This window comes from Alosa pseudoharengus, unplaced genomic scaffold, assembly GCF_046254945.1.
Source record: "Alosa pseudoharengus isolate Yale_2024_CS ecotype anadromous, Long Island Sound unplaced genomic scaffold, YU_APseudo_1.1 YU_APseudo_1.1_scf_4, whole genome shotgun sequence".
Taxonomy (NCBI): domain Eukaryota; kingdom Metazoa; phylum Chordata; class Actinopteri; order Clupeiformes; family Clupeidae; genus Alosa; species Alosa pseudoharengus.
In genome coordinates, this window is record NW_027468774.1 from 3132858 (window position 1) to 3141149 (window position 8292).

The 8292-nt window shown below is 38.7% G+C and overlaps 1 long non-coding RNA gene across 1 annotated transcript; it reads left to right on the forward strand.

The window, feature by feature from the left end:
* The first annotated feature begins 1609 nt into the window (after positions 1–1609).
* On the forward strand, positions 1610–2923 carry LOC143102769 (uncharacterized). Its single transcript, XR_012982644.1, has 3 exons — positions 1610–1677; positions 2359–2422; positions 2843–2923. It is a non-coding gene; the product is annotated as an uncharacterized LOC143102769 (long non-coding RNA).
* Positions 2924–8292: the final 5369 nt, after the last annotated feature.

An 8292-nucleotide genomic window follows, 5' to 3' on the forward strand; every position in this document is an offset into this window, starting at 1 on the left:
TTGATTGATTGAATAGGCTATCCTAGCCTGTATAATATGATAGTCTGTCGATTATGTAGCTATTATAAGAGTGAGCTATTTGAGTTTTTCCAATGGGAACGATTTTGGTTATAACACACAATTTACTATACAGAAATATTCTATAAGGGTTGTTAGACATTTGAAGCTAGTAGTCAGAGATTATGGGTACAAAGTGAGCTGGCACTGTTTAATTTTGCTCCTTATATAGGAGCCACAAGCCTAGGAAGGTGGAAATTGTTAAGTTTGGACTGTACAGAAGGCAGTCAGTAGGTTGGATGTTAACTTTTAAATGTTTTGCACGTTCTGGCAATATTAATGTTTTTTTATGTCTTTTAGTTTTGTTTTTTTTACCCTGCTTTCCAATTGTGCTACATATTGAAATAACAAGCAATGTCACAGGAACTCTTATCCAACTCGGTACCCCCTGATAGAATATCCTCGAAGTTAGTACATGACGAGTAATCAGATATGTAAAATATCATCATGGAATGTTTGTGGCCTGGGTGGACTGGTTAAACTAAAACAAGTTGAATTCTAAAATTGTGTTCCTTCAGGAAACACACTTGGTGTCAACTGAGGTTATTAGACTGAGGAGAAGATGGCAGGGACAGGTCTACGCAGCTCATTTTTCATCTCATGCAAGAGGTGTGGCTATTTTAATCCACAAATCCATTCCCATTCAGATTAACACCACCAGTTTAGACCCCTGGGGCAGGTATATAATTTTACAGGGAAGTCTGTTTGGTCATCACCTCAACTTGGTTAATATATATGGCCCTAATAAGGACGACCCAGACTTTTATAACAGTATTTGTCTATCACTCGCATCATTAAGAGGGGAAATTATTATGGGAGGAGACTTCAATTGTGCATTAAACCCCAATATTGACCGTGAGGGTGGTCAGGACTTATCTCACAGTCAAACAAGAAAAGTAATTCTACACTTTATGGAAGAGTTGGGCCTTTGCGATGTATGGAGGAAAAATAACCCTGATAAAAGAGAATTCTCCTGTCATTCAACCACACACAGGACTTATTCACGGTTAGATTTTTTCTTGATTTCTAGAACTTCACTATTTAGGGTTAAAGGTCTCATTCACTGAGAAACCGTTTAATACTTGTTACTTTCGAAATACTATAGCTCACTCCAAGTTGCATATGCATGCTGCACGTGAAAATGATCGATCCTCTACCCCCATTGCCCGCATTAGCCAATGAAAGAAAATACACGGAAAAACAAGCAAATCAGAAAGAGCCCTTCCCAATGACAAGGAAGGGAAACTGATTATTCATGGCCTCGCCCACCTTGGCTTGTGACCGCCTACAGGAAGACTGGAAGATTTTGCGGCTAGGGGATTGTCTCTCTGCAGCTAGGAGCTAACAGCAAGTTGCTAACATGGCGGAAAAAAATCGTGCCAGTGTTATTTGTGGCAATAACACATCAATGTTGCATGTCTTGCCTTAGAAACAAGAGTTGAGGAAGAAATGGTTCGGATTTATCGTTGGAACACCACCACCGAAGTAGTGCAACATTAGTTCTGTGTTCCAATCATTTCGACCACACTCACTGCCTACAGTTAGAAAGTGTTTTTGCATCGATGTTCTGAAAACCTGGCTCTGTACCGTCATGACGATCGACCACCAGGCTCACAGGCTGTAAGTACAAACAAACTTTTCCACCTAACGTCTGTTACAAAATAGCATGTTCATATTCTTCACGTTAGCATGCATGAAAAGGGTAAGCTAGGCTTAGGCTAGCCTATATTACAGGAAGCTACACCAGGCACGTAACTGAAGTGTTCTGTTCGCGACGTGTAAAATCAGAGAATGTCTAATAGGAAGGGCTCTGGTAAAATCCATTAGAGGAATGGTCTATTTTCCCGAACGTATACCTACAGGCCACTAACACACCAGGTGTAGCTACTTCCATTGATTAGGCCTATTGGAAGCTAATTGTTGCAGTACATAACGCGAACGGAATGCTTCAGTTACGTGCCTGGTGTAGCTACATTCATAAGAAACTGACCACACTACCCAGAGATTTAGCTTGTTGAACCTATAATCTTCTAACCTAAGCGTTAAACCACAAATAATAATATTAGCAACAATATCTTATGCTCAACTAAGTACGGGTATTGTTCTAGTCTAAACAGGGAAAATCAAAAACACAATACCCGTGCACTAGGATAAGTTGCTATCACTATAGAGCTCAGGTATTTACACTTCTGTCTAATTTATGTAGTCTTGCCATTATTACATTGACCTTTGTACTGTAGGCCTGCAATGATGTTTTGTTTGATTACTTGCTGTTTACTTAGTGTTTTGTATGTCTTCCAGAGCACATCCTCATGTCAGGCTACACAGCTTTCTAGCCTACATTAGGTCATCACGTTAAGGAAAGGTTTGTGATCTAACTTTTATTGTTGTGCTAGTTAGTTTCTAGAAGTCTTTTTCTAGTAGGCTAATACAGGTTCTTATGTGCTCGTCAATTTTTGGGAAAGTCAATTCATGGGTTTCTTCAGGTCACTTTCCACAGGTGTATAAAATCAAGCACCTCGATTATGAATGCAGACTGCATGGTGCTTGATTAATACACCTGTGTAAATGGACCTGATGAAACCCATGAATTGCATAACAGATAGAATTGATATTACCGAATGTCTTCTTGTGGGTGTGCTACTTAGTACATCATACACCTTACCACAGTCACTAAAATATGTTTGTTTCCATTGTGCCAGTACAGTTTTGTGTGAGATAGTGAATGTCCTGTGTACTATTAGTATCTTGTAACTTGACAGTAATACACATTTATTTACTTTAGGTACCCAAACAGAATACTTCATGAAAAGTATGAGTATTGATACAAGCACTTCGGGTACACCATGGGCATGGGGGCCTGCTACCTCTACTGCCATCAAGCCTCTTCATCCAAGGCCAGCTAGAAGACCTCGGGTTGATCAAGAGGAGGAGGAGGAGGATGAAAGCGACATCTCCACAATAACACCTATGGCCCAGCACAATAACACCTATGGCCCAGCACAATCAAAGAGCAATGTAATAGAATCATCACAGCCAACGAATGTGTTTTGTGTGTTGTCCCTTCGGATCCCCAGGACAATACAAGCCGAAACAACAACTCAGACCTTTTTCCCTAAATAATCCCAGCACCATCTTACAAAGGATCTGTAGGCCAGATGTCTGCATCGTCTGGCAAAAAGAGGACATTGTTAATTCTGTGCATAGTTTGGATGTTCTTGTTTTGTGTTTGCATTATTTAATAGACTGCAATATTACTATTTGTCAGTGTTTCACGGACCACCTAGCAAAAAAAAAAACAGTAGACCTACTTCAACAGTATATTACACAATAGGCCTTCTCACTGAACCACCTTGCTTATTGTCTTTGCACCTTGCTTATGATGTCAGAGGATTCATATGATTTAAACTGGCAAAGGTTACATCAGTGTTGCAGAACTGTTTGGATTTACATACAAGTTGGTTCAATATTGCAAACAACTCCTCTATTATATTTTACCACATCTACTTGTGGAACACTTGAGAGCTTGCGGACCACACTTTTGAGTACCACTGCTGTATGTAAATATAATAAAGTTATTTATTGAAAATTGACCTGTTTTGTACATTTGTTTTAGGAGTTTCATCAGTTTTTGTCCCTTTTAAGCTAAAGGTTTATCTTACCTTTCATATCTTCTGTCTCACAGAGGGCCATAGTCGAATGTTTAGTGCATTTTGAAGGGAGTACATTATGCTAAGGCAGACTGGTTCTAATCCTGGGTACAGGGTCATACAGACAACATTTTTCTAACCACATGAGCAATCCCCTTACGAAAAAGTAGTATAGGAATCTTATAGTATTTGGGACAAAATATTATAGTAATCTTATAGGAATAATTATTATAGGAATAATTGGGACATACTGTAGAAGTACTACTAATAATTCTATAATATCTTGTAACCGCTATAGTTTTTCTATAGTAGTCTTATAGTACCTATAGTATGTCCAAATACTATAGTATTCCTATAAGATTACTGTAATATTTAGTCCCAAAATACTATAAGATTCCTATAGTAGGCTACTTTTTCTGTCATACGTGACAGAAAAAAACTTGAGTAGGCTAACCTCTGCCAATGTCAGGCTATCAAAGCCATAGTTCTCATTACCGGAGAAGTCTTGCAGCACACATTCTCTGCTTCTGTAGACATTCTCGTACAATTCCAGCAAAATATAGCTAGGTAGGTGTGTTTGCATTTAGATCTATATATATATTGGGCTATGACCAAGGTCTTTCAATGATAGTATCATGGAATTCAAACCATAACTATCTATTCCAATAGCATTAGCAGGCTAGGTCAGTGGCTGAACATAATTTAGGGTGCTTACCTGTGTTGTGAAGTAAAATATCTACTAGGAAGACTTTTGACTGTGTAAAGAAATAGGTCTTTATTTTAAAACGTTTCCAACTGTTTATTACTTGAAAGCAAGATGACGATTGTCACAAACGTTTAGCTGCTAACGTTACCTCTTTTAGGAGAAATTTTAAGCTGACAGGCAATTGTTACCATTCTATTAAACCAACGTTCACCGACAAACGATCACGAAGCGGTTCTTCTTCCTACTCGAATACTAGGATCAAACACATGAAGTTGTATCTCCGAAGACATTTTGTGCAACAGTTTTGACTCGAGTTTTAGCCAAGTTTTAGCACTGTAAAGTTGAATATGGAGCATAGCACAGGCAGAATCGGATGAGGACGCACTGGAGGAAGCGTCACAGTACTGTTAGCCAATCAGAGGTGAATTCATTAGCATGTCATTAATATTCATGACTAGAGGCGAAATCCAGTCGTTCCTCCCCGCCCACCTTCCCCACCAAACTAGAACAGCATGAAACAGACGCAGGACAGCATTTTTTTCACCAAAACCGGCTCACAGGGCATTCATCAATACTACAGACCACTGCAAAATTAATGAAAAAACGATGAGATGAGACCTTTAAGAATTGTTACTATAGCAGTATAATACTATCTGACCACGCCACAGTATTTTTAGAGTACAAGGTCCATAAAGAATACTACGGACCCCCTAGTTGGAGATTTGATAACAAATGGCTACATGATCCAGAATTCATTCACTTTATCAACACAAATATAGATGTGTTCTTCCAGGTCAATACATCTGAAACGTCATCCTTAATCAGATGGGACACCTTTAAGGCTTATATCAGAGGGCAGATAATTAGTTATACTAGCTACAAATCCAAGGAACTTAAAAACAAACTGTTTGAAATAGAAAAAGAAATTAAAGCATTAGAAAATGAGGTTATAGTTAATAAAACTCCAGCTCTGGAACATAAATTAACTCTACTCAGAGCTCACTATAATGAAATTTCAGTAAATAAGGCCCTCAGTAATTTAAATAGATTAAAACAGCAATTCTATGATCAGGGGAAAAAAGCTGGAAGATTGCTTGCCTGGCATGTTAAAACTTTACAGAATGAGAAAACAATTCACGAGATAGAAGATTCAAACAGAATTATTACAACAGACCCCAAGAAAATAAATGAAACATTTCAAACATTTTATCAATCATTGTACAGCTCGGACATTACAGCAGACAAAAACTTATTGAATCATTTTCTTGATGGTCTAGCATTCCCTACTCTCTCCACAGAAGACAGAGAGGTTCTGGATAGGCCACTGGAACTGGATGAGCTGTACAAGGCCTTAGCTCATATGCAGACAGGGAAAGCAGCAGGCCCAGATGGGCTCCCTATTGATATATACAAGATCTTTAAAGATAAGCTGCTACCCCCCTTTTTCGATATGATCAAAGAGGCTTTTGGGACTAACTCCCTGCCACCTTCTCTTTCCGGAGCACTTATTACCAACATCCTAAAGCCTGGTAGATCACCATCTAAATGTGACTCGTACCGACCTATATCTCTCCTGAACTCTGACACAAAACTTATAGCTAAAGTCATAGCGCGGAGATTGGAACAGTTCCTGCCAGGTCTTATACATGAAGATCAGAATGGATTCGTCAAAGGCAGACAGGCATTTCATAATTTGAGAAGAGTGATGAATGTTATCTATGCTGAGGGGGGAAGCCCAGATATGGCCATTCTATCCCTGGATGCCGAGAAGGCTTTTGACAGGGTGGAATGGTCATATCTATTTGAAGTACTCTCAAAATTTGGATTGGGAGAAAACATCATTAAATGGGTAAAATTACTATACAGCCATCCAAGTGCGGTAGTGTTGACTAACTCTGTAGCATCAAAGCCCTTCAGTCTGTCTAGAGGAACACGTCAAGGATGTCCATTATCGCCCCTTCTATTTGTGTTATCCATAGAGCCATTGGCACTAACCATCAGATCCCACCCTCTGATTAATGGAGTAACAATAGGAAATTATGAACACCGCATCAGCCTCTTCACGGACGACATCATACTCTTCTTAAAACATCTGGCCCAATCACTGCCTACACTTCTTAGTATAATAGAGTCCTTTGGGAGGATCTCAGGCTATAAGGTGAATAGTACCAAGTCTAATATACTGTTTATGAATGACACAGAAAGAAACAACCCAATAGTGGGAACTGAGTTTCATAACTCTCCCAATGGTTTTAAATATCTGGGAATAAAAGTCACCCCTAGCGTAGATGACCTAGTCTCAGAAAACTATAATCCAGTCTTAACATCTATAACAGACTCTGTTAAAAGATGGACTGACCTTCCCATATCATTAATAGGCCGTGTCAATATCATTAAAATGAATATTTTGCCAACATTTTTATATCTTTTTCAGTCCATTCCCTTAAACCCTCCACCCACTTTATTTTCTAGACTGAAAGAACTAATAACTAACTTTATTTGGAATAATAAACGCCCTAGACTTAGACTCTCTTTACTATATATGCCTTATGATAGAGGGGGACTCCAAGTTCCAAACTTCCAGTGGTATTATTGGGCCGCCCAGATTAGAGCTGCCATGTTCTGGTTCTTGGAGGATTTTACCACCCCTTGGGTCAGAATAGAAACTGCCACTACATCTTCATTACCTTTACATTTGTATTTATATTCTGATGCACTAAAAAAATTGACCATTAAAGTCTGGTACAAAATACAAAAATATTTAAATTTAGAGTCTGATATATCAGGATTTACCCCAATATGGGGTAACCGCAGATTCCCTCCAGGCAGAAATGATTCTGGTTTTAAATCTTGGGCAGATCGAGGGATTAGCAAAATTATGGATATGTACAATGACAATGATGTAATGTATAGCTTTGAGGATTTACAAAGAACCTACAATATCCACAGGAATCACTTCTTCAAATACTTGCAAATCAGGAGTTTTATTTTAAAAGAACAAAATCAGTCCCCCTGTAGACCCCCTCTATCCATCCTTGAAGGGGCTATAATGGACCATCTCCATGGTCGTGGCCAGGTGTCCCTCCTATATAAACTGTTTGTGGATACTTCTGAAGAATCCTCAAATAGCAAAAGGCTGGAGTGGTCGTGTGACCTGGGCAGGGAAATCTCTGAAGTAGACTGGAAGACAGTTTGCCAAACAGCTCAAACACAGACTATCAACACCAGATTTAAATTGATACAATTTAAATGGATTATGCGCACTTACATAACTCCTTCCCTTCTGCATCGTTTTAATAAGAATAACTCAGACCTATGTGTTAAATGTGGCCTAGAAGAGGGTACACTATTTCATTGTCTGTGGAACTGCCCAAAAATTAGAGAATTCTGGGAAAAGGTTGTAAGGACTTTGTCTGACATTACCTCGGTGACACTTCCTGCATGCCCTAAGATTTTCATCCTTGGTCTTTTTCCACTTGAGATAAGATTGTCAGGTGCTCATAAAAAGATAATTAATGTATGTTCATTACAGGCTAAACACTCTATTGCTGCCTCATGGAAGAGCACTGAGACACCTTCAGTGGGATTATGGTTTAAGAACCTTTCCAACTGCATAGCCATGGAAAAGCTAACATACGCCAACAAGGGGAAAATTGAGAGCTTTTACAAACTATGGGGTCAATTTACTGAATACCTTGAAAATCAACTAGAAGACTACCGAGTAACTGATTCATGCTACAGGATTGTTTTAAGTAAAAAGCAGGTTTTTTTTTTTTTTTTTTTTTTTTTGCTTTGCTTTTCTTTTTTTTCTTTTTCTTGACATGGACGTGGATATGTATGTGTATATATGTATAGGTGTATGTGTATATATGTATAGGT